The sequence below is a fragment of the Conger conger genome, chromosome 6 (genome assembly GCF_963514075.1).
Source record: "Conger conger chromosome 6, fConCon1.1, whole genome shotgun sequence".
Lineage (NCBI taxonomy): Eukaryota > Metazoa > Chordata > Actinopteri > Anguilliformes > Congridae > Conger > Conger conger.
Genome location: NC_083765.1, coordinates 3,302,178 through 3,315,277, shown reverse-complemented (window position 1 = coordinate 3,315,277; position 13,100 = coordinate 3,302,178). Strand labels below are relative to the sequence as shown.

Here is a 13,100-nt window from a genome sequence, read left to right as displayed (position 1 = left end):
CTGATGCTGAATGCATCCCATCACAACCTCATACAATGTAGTCTGAATCCATTCACAGATTTACCTTTACAACAAAAAAACAAGAGACCTTTCTTGTCTTTCTTATATCAAGAGGGCCCCAACCCTAGCCTCTCATAGATGGAGTGACCACAGAGCCCCAGTGGCCTAATGGATAAGGCACTGGCCTCCTAAGCCAGGGATTGTGGGTTCGAGTCCCATCTGGGGTGGCTCTGTCTTTTGCTTGCCAGTGATCCTCACACACAATACCCCATAATGACAACGTGAAAAAAGCTTTTTTGAGATTTTTGCAAATTTATTAAAAATAAAATAATAAAAATCACATGTACATAAGTATTCACAGCCTTTGCCATGAAGCTCAAAATTGAGCTCAGGTGCATACTGTTTCCACTGATCAATCTTGAGATGTTTCTACAGCTTAATTGGAGTCCACCTGTGGTAAATTCAGTTGATTGGACATGATTTGGAAAGGCACACATCTGTCTATATAAGGTCCCACAGTTGACAGTGCATGTCGGAGCACAAACCAAGCATGAAGTCAAAGGAATTCTCTGTAGACCTCCGAGACAGGATTGTCTCGAGGCACAAATCTGGGGAAGGGTACAGAAAAATGTATGCTGCTTTGAAGGTCCCAATGAGCACAGTGGCCTCCATCATCCGTAAATGGAAGAAGTTCGGAACCACCAGGACTCTTCCTAGAGCTGGCCGCCCGTCTAAACTGAGCAATCGGGGGAGAAGGGCCTTAGTCAGGGAGGTGACCAAGAACCCGATGGTCACTCTGTCAGAGCTCCAGCGAACCTTCCAGAAGGAGAACCTTCTCTGCAGCAATCCACCAATCAGGCCTGTATGGTAGAGTGGCCAGACGGAAGCCACTCCTTAGTAAAAGGCACATGGCAGCCCGCCTGGAGTTTGCCAAAAGGCACCTGAAGGACTCTCAGACCATGAGAAACGAAATTCTCTGGTCTGATGAGACAAAGATTGAACTCTTTGGCGTGAATGCCAGGCGTCATGTTTGGAGGAAACCAGGCACCGCTCATCACCTGGCCAATACCATCCCTACAGTGAAGCATGGTGGTGGCAGCATCATGCTGTGGGGATGTTTTTCAGCGGCAGGAACTGGGAGACTAGTCAGGATTGAGGGGAAGATGAATGCTTCAATGTACAGAGACATCCTGGATGAAAACCTGCTCCAGAGCGCTCTTGACCTCGACCGACTGGGGCAACGGTTCATCTTTCAGCAGGACAACGACCCTAAGCACACAGCCAAGATATCAAAGGAGTGGCTTCAGGACAACTCTGTGAATGTCCTTGAATGGCCCAGCAAGCATCTGTGTTGGACATTAGTTTATAGAATTTGGATAAAGGATTCAGCATGAGTTGTACTGTTAGCGGTGGTGGCTGCAGGCTGTTTGATATATTTTATCTTTGATTTCAGTGACTTTTTTAGTTGAAGGTGCTGCAGAAAATTCACTACCGATATCACATTTTTGGGCAAGTCATGGGGGCGACATTGGCTCAGGCAGTAAGAGCAGTTGTTTGGCATTTAGAGGGTTGTCGGTTCGATCCCCCGCCTGGGCTGTGTCGAAGTGTCCCTGAGCAAGACACCTAACCCCCATTTGCCCCTGACGAGCTGGTCAGCCAATCACTGTGAGTGGATGAATGAGAAGCATCAATTGTACAGTGCTTTAGATAAATGCCAACCATTTACCAAAGACATTAAGGAATTGTTTTCAAATATATGTTGATTTATTTTGGATTCTGCTATATTGGACTGAATTTGTACAGAAATTGAGTGAGCCCTGCTATTGTATTGACTTTCCACCAAGCTGTCAGGATTGTGGAGATTACTGGGTTCTTGAAGCAGTTGTGTTTTTTTAACGACTGAGTGAGGAAAAGTACATCAGTCATTGAAATGTCATTGTTTTCTGTTTGTTCTATGGTTGTTTTTTTAGATAATTGGGGAATAGCCATTTAACAATATATTAAAGGTTGTTTGCCAGGTAATAATGTCTGAAATTTAGGACTGCTCAGGCCCCAAGCTCTTTGCTTTGTGAAAATATCAATACCTCGGTACATGATGTTGCCTGAAGTGATGTTAAGAGGGTGTTTCTGAGTCACAGCGCATCAGTCTTTCAAACGGAGTGGTGAGACCGTGGATTTGGTCCAGATGACTGAGCGGCTTTTACATTACATTACATTAATGGCATTCGGCAGACGCTCTTATCCAGAGCGACGTACAGTTGATTATCCTAAGCAGGAGACAATCCTCCCCTGGAGCAATGCTGGGTTAAGGGCCTTGCTCAAGGGCCCAACGGCTGTGCGGATCTTATTGTGGCTACACCGGGATTAGAACCACCAACCTTGCGTGTCCCAGTCATGTACCTTAACCACTACGCTACATACATACGCTAATACATTGAATGTAGTGTCCCCAGCTGAATGATAGTCTGTCTCTTACTGATGATTACTTCATGATGTCTTTTACTGGTGAATTTCACAAACACACCGCAAAAGGAAAAACAAACATACATTTACCATGAAACCAAAATGGCCCTTAAAAACAAGACAGATAGCAAACCTTGTGCATACGACTAGCTATAAAGTTACAGGCATAGAAACACTCAATAGTTGAAACTAGAATATTCGTCGTGAAAGGGTTGTTAACAATAGGCGAATATAGCAGCTAATCTGTGAAAAAAAATCTGTGTAAATTTAGAAAAAAATTTTTTTAACTTAATGTTGTTGCTCAATTAGACCGTTACTCCGAGGCGCTCCGGGGTGCTGCATGCGGCGATCCCACTAACCCTGCCAAGTTCCAATTATGCCGCTCCACGAGAGCCGGCCAAACTTGGCTTTTGGCAGGACTGGGAATCGAACCCCGGCAACGAACTGCAACCGCAAGTCCGCTGCATCTTAGCCTGTTGCACCACCACGGCCCCCGACATGCATTTATTCTTGTCATGGTTGGCATTCTCTTTGGTCATTCAAAATTTTGTATCCAAAGTCTTATCGGTAAATGGCAGGCATTTATATAGCGCCTTTATCCAAAGCGCTGTACAATTGATGCTTCACCCATTCATACACACGCTCACACACCGATGGTGATTGGCTGCCATGCAAGGCCCCGACCAGCTCGTCAAGAGCATTTGGTGGTTAGGTGTCTTGCTCAGGGACACTTCAACACAGCCCGGGCGGGGGATCGAACCGGCAACCCTCCGACTGCCAGACAACTGCTCTTACTGCTTGAGCCATGTCACCCCCCAGAGCCACCGTGGAGCCACTTATTCTCAGAAGTAACTATTGTACGTGTACCTAGATGCACCAATGGCGGTACACAATAAATAACAATACACATATTGGCAAAACAAATCAATCGGCATTAACTTTTTGTCACAAAGGCGTCCTGGGAATTTTGTCAGTTTGTCCCGAACATAGGAGGTTGGGACACTGTTGAGTCTGGAGCCCTGACTGTGAGTCTCTGAAGAATGTGAGCAGGGAGGAACTCCTGCTCGAACCTCCCCATGTGGATCCTTTGATGAGATTTATCCTCGCCATGTGGATCCTTTGATGAGATTTATCCTCGCCATGTGGATCCTTTGATGAGATTTATCCTCGCCATGTGGATCCTTTGATGAGATTTATCCTCGCCATGTGGATCCTTTGATGAGATTTAACCTCCCCATGTGGATCCTTTGATGAGATTTATCCTCGCCATGTGGATCCTTTGATGAGATTTATCCTCGCCATGTGGATCCTTTGATGAGATTTAAGCTGACCTAGTCGTGCAAAGGTCTTTCCACACTCATTGCAGCAGTAGGGTTTATCCTGTGTGTGGACACTCTGGTGCTTTTTAAGATTGCTCTTCACGGAGAAGCACTTTCCACACTGCTCACAAGCAAACGGTTTCTCTCTGGTGTGGACCCTTTGGTGGTTTTTAAGATGACCAAGTCGGGCAAAGGTCTTCCCACACTCATTGCAGCAGTGCAGTTTCTCTCCAGTATGGACAGTCTGGTGAGTTTTAAGATGGGCCTTCTGGGTAAAGCACTTTCCACACTGCTCACAAGTGAACGGTTTCTCACCGGTGTGGACCCTTTGGTGAGTTTTAAGACTGCTCTTCACCAAGAAGTACTTTCCACACTGCTCACAAGTGAACGGTTTCTCACCGGTGTGGATCCTTTGGTGAGTTTTAAGACTGCTCTTCAGCAAGAAGCACTTTCCACACTGCTCACAAACAAACGGTTTCTCCCCGGTGTGGACCCTTTGATGACATTTAAGACTACTTAGTCGGGTAAAGCTCTTCCCACACTTGTTGCAGCAGTGGGGTCTCTCTCCTGTGTGGACTCTCTGGTGTTGCTTAAGCACATGGAGATGGAAAAAGCTCTTATTGCACACAGTGCAACTGAAGCATTTATCTCCTGTGTGAGTCACCTGGTGAGTTTTAAGATTGCTCTTCTTGGAGAAGCACTTTCCACACTGCTCACAAGTGAACGGTTTCTCTCTGGTGTGAACACGCTGGTGGGATTTAAGCCAAGCTTTGTCAGGGAAGCGTTTTCCACAAATGAAAGGTTTCTGCCCTGTGTGAGTGCGTTTGTGAGCTTTGAGGACGTGTGACTGGGAGAAGCTCTTGCCGCACACAGAGCAGGAGAACGGTTTCTCCCTGCTGTGAACCTGCTTGTGCTTCTCCAGGACGCTGGAGGAAGTGAAACCCTTGCCGCACTCTGAACAGCTGAACCGTTTCCCCGCGCTGTGCTGCTCCTCGTGCGTCTTCAGTTCAAGAGCGTCCGGGAACGTCTTCCCACAGCGTGTGCAGATGAACTCCTCCTCCTGTCCCTCAGTTCTGCAGGGACTCTTTGCTTCTGCTGACGTGTCAGAACCCGCCTCACACGGGGCGCTTCCATCACACTCTCCTGGAGAACCCAGAGGGAACGGCATCTCTGCCGAAATGTCATCAGGCAGCCCATGAGAGCACTCTTTGTCGAGGGGGCGGCCATTTTGTTTCTGCTCGAGGTGTGATGCTGACCCCTCGCCCTTCTCCGAGCGTGGCCTCTGAGAATCTGTGTAATGTGGAGGAGAGACGTCATCTTCTAACCGGGTGTCTCCAGGCTCCAAGCTTCCTCCACACTGCCCGTTTTGTTCCTGATCAACTCTCAAGCTGTTGGCCATGCTCCACACACCCTGGAGCTCCATCCCCCAGTCTGCAGACTCCAGCAGGGGGAGTGTGGGGGTGAGAGGCTGCTCCTCTGGCTCCTGTTTGAGTTCTGCTTGCAGCTCCTTTTCTGGGTCTCCTGCAGGGCAGGGCTGCATGTGCAGCTCCTCCTCCTTACAGAGGGGTCCTTCACCACCGTTAGCTGCAGCTGCCCCTGAAGTGCCTGCACAAAAACATAAATATCTTGAAATCTCAACTGCAGGTAATTGGTAATGTGTCACACTTTGACTTGGCTTGATGTCCTTCGCAACTATAACCAGTAATGGCTAATTACAAATATATTATCATTAATCCCCATGGGAAGCTACCACAGGTATTCTCACAGGTAGCAGCAGAAGAGTTAGAAGAGTTGAGTAAGAATGCAAGTACATAAGAGTCTATATAAAAAACGGTCAAATTAAGAATTTAATATTCCATAGCTAATGTTATTCGTAACGCAATTTAAAAAAACATTGAAAAAGTGTTTACTCTGTGGGAGAAAAATATAATGTAGTACAATGTACCCAGATATGGACAATGCATATCGTTAGAAAACTGCTTAAAAGAATATATTGTGCTTGTGACAGATAACCAGCAAAAATGTAAGGGAGGGGTGAGTGCTCTGTCACAGCTTACGTCATATAGGCATGCGTGCAGGAGATAAAGCAGAACACTCTCCCATTGTTGGGTGCGCTCATGTGCTTGATTATGATGCAAAATGAGGAAGAATCGCACCCAAGGTCGGTTCCTCCTGCCCACAACTCATTTACGAATATAGTTACACTAAAAATATCTCCGAAACGAAAATAGATAAGCCAACCATTTTTATAAGCCAGATATGAAACATTTTATATGATACGTTCAAATGCGCCCTACGTACAAGGGCTTTTCTTTCCAAAGATATGAAAAAAATCACAGTTCGTGCCGTGACACGATTTCCATGGCGACACCCAGCGAACTTCAAATGGCTATACCGGAAAAACGAAAATGAAGTTAAAATTTGCAGGAATGTTATACGTCATCATTGTCGACGACTTCTACATTGGAAGGGCAACTGAAATATTGCGCCGTGCTCCAACTAGTGCTAGGCTACCTCTCTGCAAATAAACAGCTACGATTGCAAACAGATTTTTAATAAAAAATAATTTCCATGTAATAAGCTATGCAACTCACGTATTTGTGATTCTTTGAATTCGTCGCAAACCTGAACATCAAAAGAGATGTTGAGAGAATCGCCCGGCGTTCCCTCTCCGTATCCTCGCACAGCCCTGAGCTCTCCCTCCATCAGCAGTAACTTCGTTTTTAGCGCTTCGTTCTCTCTTTGGCTTCTGCACATCTCCAATCGCAAGGCAGCAGACCCGTCGTCGACTAGTTTAGTGATTTCTACTACTGCCGTTTTTGCCAAATACTCCATGATGGAGGCCACCTGCACCTGAAAAGAATTACAAGTCGACATTTCGTGCTAATTGCTTGGACTAACCATACACAACACGCGTATGAAACAGTCCTGCGTAATCTCGCGTTGGGAGAGAACCTTCTTCTTCTTTGGGTTTATTGGCGGATCCGCCCTCTACTGAACCGCCCATATTCTACTTCCCAACCCGGGTATCTCTTCCAAATCGCATGATCATCCAACCTCTTTTACCCTTTCATATAACCCTTTCCTCTCTGAATAATATTTTGTGCACTGCACAGTCCTTATTGAACATTTTCTTTGATATGCATTCCTCACACATCTCTGAAGTATGTGTAGGCATCAAAAATAAAGTTGAGGCATCAAAAGTAAATCTTAATCTCAATAATGTTACATCTTCTCCACTTCTCTTCTGCGCTTCCTTTCAGACTGCGTGACATTAATTGATTCCTGTATGTTATAGTATCTCCGTCCTTTACGTTCTTGATCCCATTTACTTTATTTTATGCTTAATTAAAGCCTTTCCTTCACCCCTCCCCTGGTCTGTAAATCGTAACAACTAAACATGAAACATAACATGACATGAAACATAAAAACGTGGTGAGACTAGACGAACATAATACGTGACATGACAATAACATAACCAAGACAATAACTAAACATAAATCATGAAGATTCACGGTAATGTAGATAACGATTATAACATACATTTTGAGGTAAACATTTTTCATCACGGAACACATTTCATTACGGAAAATGGCACGACGTCGTCATGAGTAAGTGCATTTCTTCTGCGTGTACTGCAACTTCGTTTAATATAAATTGCATCTCAATATAATACATACGTGATGTGTAGTGGCGTAGCCAGGATGCTAAAACTGGGTGTCCTCGCATTATCGATATGAGCATACTGTATCTATGTTCGAGGAAAAAGCAGAAATAACTTTGCTAAACAGACAAAATCCAATAGCAAGTGTATTTCTTACGATCATTTTGGCAAATACGTGTGCTGTATTGCAACTTTTCTCTGTTCGTCTGAATATTCAGTGATGCGCATTTGTAAGTTACCACTAAGATAATACCTCTGCGTTCTTGCAAGACTTGCATACTCTGCACTTCCACATGGTGTCGTTTTTTCCCCAATGTCCATCCTGCAGAGTGTAATTCCCCTTGTGCTTGGAGCTAAACATGAACTGTTTTGAAAAATGGCACGCACATGTTTGTGAGTGGCATCTTCGTTGAATGTAGTTTGTGCGGTAATTTCAATAAATTGCTGAATCAAATAAATGTATTTGTTTCTGTCTTCTAAATTGAGTATTGCTTTGTCTTAGAGGTAGGGAGGGGTCAGGCCAGGTGTGAAAAGCCTACTTACCTGGCAGGACCGCAAACCACATAAATATTCATTGAAGAAAGGCCATTAGCCCTCCCATTGTCAGCTGGTGCTGAAACATAGTAGTGACAGCACTAGGTTGTTGTCATTTATTTTATGTTTCTAATTGGATACTCAAGACCTAGATGAACAAATTTCAGTGATCCAAAAATGTTGTTACAATTGATGTGTTTTTACAGCATTCATGTCTGTTTTAAAAACTACTCTTTACAATTTGTGTGATTCTAGAGCAATTTACAACAAACATATTATTCTGACCTACTTACTGTTGCCATATTACTGTTGCTGAGTTTGTGCTAAAAACAAAGACACAGACACTTCGGAATCACTGTATATAAAGTTTGTTAAAATGACACAAATGTCAGAGCAAGACACAGTCACCAGTTTTCCTCATCTTGCCCTCAGACCCCAGAGGGTTAAAAGTTGAAAAATAGCTAAATGCAAATTCTACATAGAAATAAGCAGTGAGACTTATACAGGTTTTGCTCATTAGATCAGGTCCCTCTTGATGTCATAAATGAGCTGGACCCAATAGCTAAGAGTCTGGTAATAAAATGAACTCCAGCCATTTCATCCCCACATGGAAATGTTTAGACTGATATGAATGGATATTGCAATGCTTTTCTCTAATTTTGCTGATGCTGAATGCATCCCATCACAACCTCATACAAGGTAGTCTGAATCCATTCACAGATTTAACTTTACAACAAAAAAACAAGAGACCTTTCCTCCTCATATAAACTATGGGAAGTATCTGGAGTCTGTATTCCTGTAATGTTATCGTTTTCTCGGATGGCAGCAGGGCTCTATGAATATGGCATATTAAGCGGAAGAGAGTGGGCATGCTTGTCTGGTGTGTTCGGGAAAATGCCCTTTTTACATATTGTCGTGTCTAGGAAACAACAGAATTCAAAGTCCAATCTCTAATTTGTTGAAAAACAGCTTCACGAGGGAAAAGACACCACAGCAGCAAGCTCATCAGGAAAATCAGACTTTATTAGCACAAAGTGCACAAAGCCGGATCAATTCTGCAGAATTGAACCTTGATTTTTTCGGTTTCCCACCCAATTGTATACACGTCTTTCAACATAACTCCTCCTAAAAATACCAGCTGATCTCTGACACGCCACAATGATTTTAGCACTCTTGGGTGCCAACATCATTGTGGAAATCGCCCAAATTATAATTTTGCTTTGTAAGTTATTTAAAAAGAAATGTTCGCTCGTCACCATTTCGCTCTGTAAGCTATTCTCTGAAAACGTTTTCTTTAAACGTGATGTTTGTTTTGTGAGCTTAGTCTTAAATGTTCTCCTGTCCAACATAATTTACATTTTGCATCATAAGCTCAAAAGTAAATGACATTTTGCATCATCAGCTATTCCTAAAATAAATGTTCTTATCACATTGTACAGGCCTACAGCTGTTCTGCAAACCGTCCTTGACAAAGCTAGCCCACCCCCACAACGCAAGACATCCTGCCCTGCAAGCTGTTGTTTTAACAAAGAGGAATCATAAAAGAAAAACCCACCAAAGGGTTTTATTCTATACTTTTATTCTACATGGTGTTATTCTATACTTTCCAATTTTCCATTTAAGCATAAACATTATTTTATTCAATTCAGGTTACATATGGGTCACTATACTTCTAGCACAAATTAGCAGTTAATCAGTTTGAAAATATATAGGCACTCAATCATACTTTAACATTTGATGAATGGTGGGTTCTCCCGTGTGTGGACACTGGTGAATTTTAAGATTGCTCTTCTTGGAGAAGCACTTACCACACTGCTTACAAGTGAAGGGTTTATCTCTCATGTGGACCTTTTGTTGGGTTTTAAGATTACCTTGTTGGGCAAAGCTCTTCCCACACTCATTGCAGCAGTGCAGTTTCTCTCGTGTGGACTCTCTGGTGAGTTTTAAGATGGGCCTTCTGGGTAAAGCACTTTCCACACAGCTCACAAGTGAACGGTTTCTCACCGGTGTGGATCCTTTGGTGAGTTTTAAGACTGCTCTTCACCAAGAAGCACTTTCCACACTGCTCACAAGCAAACTTTTTCTCTTTGGTGTGCACCCTTTGATGAGACTTAAGATTACCTAGTCGGGTAAAGCTCTTCCCACACTCGTTGCAGCAGTGGGGTTTCTCTCCTGTGTGGATTCTCTGATGTTGCTTAAGAATATGGAGATAGGCAAAGCTCTTATTGCACACTGTGCAGCTGAAGCATTTCTCTCCTGTGTGAGTAACCTGGTGAGATTTAAGCTTGCTCTTCCAGGAGAAGCACATTCCACACTGCTCACAAGTGAACGGTTTCTCTCTGGTGTGAACGAGCTGGTGGGATTTAAGCCAAGCTTTGTCAGGGAAGCGTTTTCCACAAATGAAAGGTTTCTGCCCTGTGTGAGTGCGTTTGTGTGCTTTGAAGATGTGTGACTGGGAGAAGCTCTTGCCACACAGAGAGCAGGTGAACGGTTTCTTCCTGCTGTGAACCAGCGTGTGCTTCTCCAGGACGCTGGAGGAAGTGAAACCCTTGCCGCACTCTGAACAGCTGAACCGTTTCCCCGCGCTGTGCTGCTCCTCGTGCGTCTTCAGTTCGAGAGCGTCCGGGAACGTCTTCCCACAGCGTGTGCAGATGAACTCCTCCTCCTGTCCCTCAGTTCTGCAGGGACTCTTTGCTTCTGCTGACGTGTCAGAACTCGCCTCACACGGGGCGCTTCCATCACACTCTCCTGGAGAACCCAGAGGGAACGCCATCTCTGCCGAAATGTCATCAGTTGGTCTACCAATGCTCGTCTCCTCTAGAGGGCAGCCATTTTGTTTCTGCTCGAGGTGTGATGCTGCCCCCTCTTCCGTCTCTGAGTGTGGCCTCTGAGAATCTCTGTAAAGTGGAGGAGAGAAGTTGTCGTCTAAACAGGTGTCTCCATGCTCCAACGTTCTTGCACCTGGCCTGTTTTTATCCTGATCAACTCTCAAGCCGTTGGCCTCGCTCCACACACACTGGAGCTCCATCCTCAAGTCTGCAGACTCCAGCAGGGGGAGTGTGGGGGTGAGAGGCTGCTCCTCTGGCTCCTGTTTGACTTCTGCTTGCAGCTCCTTTTCTGGGTCTCCTGCAGGGCAGAGTGGCATGTGCAGCTCCTCCTCCTTACAGAGGGGTCCTTCACCATCATTAGCAGCAGCTGCCCCTGAAGTGCCTGCACAAAAGCAAAAATATCTTGAAATCTCAACTGCAGTTTGTAATATGTCACAACTTGACTTGGCTTGGCGTCTTTAGCAACTATAATAACCATTTTTCATGGCGACACCCAGAGAACCTTAAATAGCTCTACCGGCGAAATAGAATTGCAAGTTCAAATTTGCAGGAATTCGCTCATTGTGGACCAACACACAGAAAAAGAAAAAAAACATGAGGCTAAATTTATCGTGTAACTGGAATATTGCGCGGTGTTCTAACTTGTTACAGCTTCCTACAAATAAACAGCTACGATTGACAACAAAACCACATTTTCATGTCGGTTAATAAGTTGTGCAACTCACGCATTTCTGCTTCTCTGGATTCGTCGCAAACCTCAAATTCAAATGAGAGGTTTAGAGAATTGTCCGGCGTTCCCTCTCCGTATCCTCGCACAGCCCTGAGCTCTCCCTCCATCAGCAGTAACTTCGCTTTTAGCGCTTCGTTCTCTCTTTGGCTTCTGCACATCTCCAACCGCCAAAAAGCAGACCCTTCATCGACTAGCTTAGTAATTTCTGCTGCTGCCGTTTTCGCTAAAACCTCCATGATGGAGGCCACCTGAATATGAAAAGAAGCAAAAAACGACATTTCTTGCAAACTAGCTACATGAAATAACGAGACACAACATCCGCGTATGAAACCATAGATATAGAAACGTAGACACGAAGATTTGACCTGCGTCTGCGCGGCCGACATATTGGGGCGGTCCGCTAATACGTAAATATAAACGAGTTTGTTCGGGTCACTTTATCACTGGTAAGCTTACTTTTAATGCGTTCTATCATATAACGCAGTGATATAACTAACCAGTGAGCAGAAAAATACCAAGGACCAGTTTTACCAAGAGTAAAGTAAAAAAAAAAAAAAAAAAAAAAACATCGGTTTCTGGACCCAACCCAAATAGGATAACTGATCGGCAGTGTCTACTTTTGACTCCTGCTTGTTAAATCCATCCATCCATCCATTATCTTAACCCGCTAATCCTGAACAAGGTCGCAGGGGGGCTAGAGCCTATCCCAGCATACATTGGGCGAAAGGCAGGAATATACCCTGGACAGGTTGCCAGTCCATCACAGGGCACACACACCATTCACTCACACACTCATACTCCAATCAGCCTAACCTGCATGTTTTGGACTGTGGGAGGAAACCGGAGTACCCGGAGGAAACCCACGCAGACACGGGGAGAACATGCAAACTTCGCACAGAGAGGCCCCGGCTGACCGGGATTCAAACCCTGGACCTCCTTGCTGTGAGGCGGCAGTGCTAACCACTGCACCAGTGCTTGTTAAATGAAATATGTTATTACTCAAACGCAGTTACTCCACTACATTTATTCGACAGCTTTAGCTACCTCTGCCAGTAAGAATATTAAAATAATAATTGCACATTAATGTTCCAGAAATAATTCAATATTACATAATATAACACGGCCCAAATGCATAACAAGTAGCCTACCTGTACTTTTGATACTTAAACTGCATATTTTGCTAAGAATAGCCTACTTTTGTTCTAAAGTGTAATTCTGAATGTAGAACTTTTTTGGAGAAACTCACAAAAGCTGAAATTCTAAATAATTTACAGTTGATGTTGCCTATTCATAGATTGGAGCCTGCTTGTACCAGTGGAAGTTGTGGCTATTCAGAAGGTTAATGTTTTGGCATAGAGCTGATTAGATCCACTCACAGTAACTGAATTTAATTACAACAAGTAACCAGTATCATGTTCAATTTCTCATGTTTATAACAGACCAAATTTCATGAAAATCGGTTCAGAAGTAAGCGAGATACAGTCGGTTTGTAGTGAAGTCTGCATCTCTCGATACACATTGTATTTGTTTACATTACATTATTGGAATTTGGCAAATGCTCT

At 44.1% G+C, this 13,100-nt stretch overlaps 1 non-coding gene and 1 pseudogene across 1 annotated transcript; one reads left to right on the top strand and one right to left on the bottom strand.

Annotated features, from left to right (window-relative positions):
- Positions 1-154: 154 nt before the first annotated feature.
- Positions 155-227, top strand: trnar-ccu (transfer RNA arginine (anticodon CCU)). The gene has a single exon. It is a non-coding gene; the product is annotated as a tRNA-Arg (tRNA).
- A 2,255-nt stretch (positions 228-2,482) lies between these two features.
- Positions 2,483-11,863, bottom strand: LOC133130475 (zinc finger protein 629-like; annotated as a pseudogene).
- Positions 11,864-13,100: the final 1,237 nt, after the last annotated feature.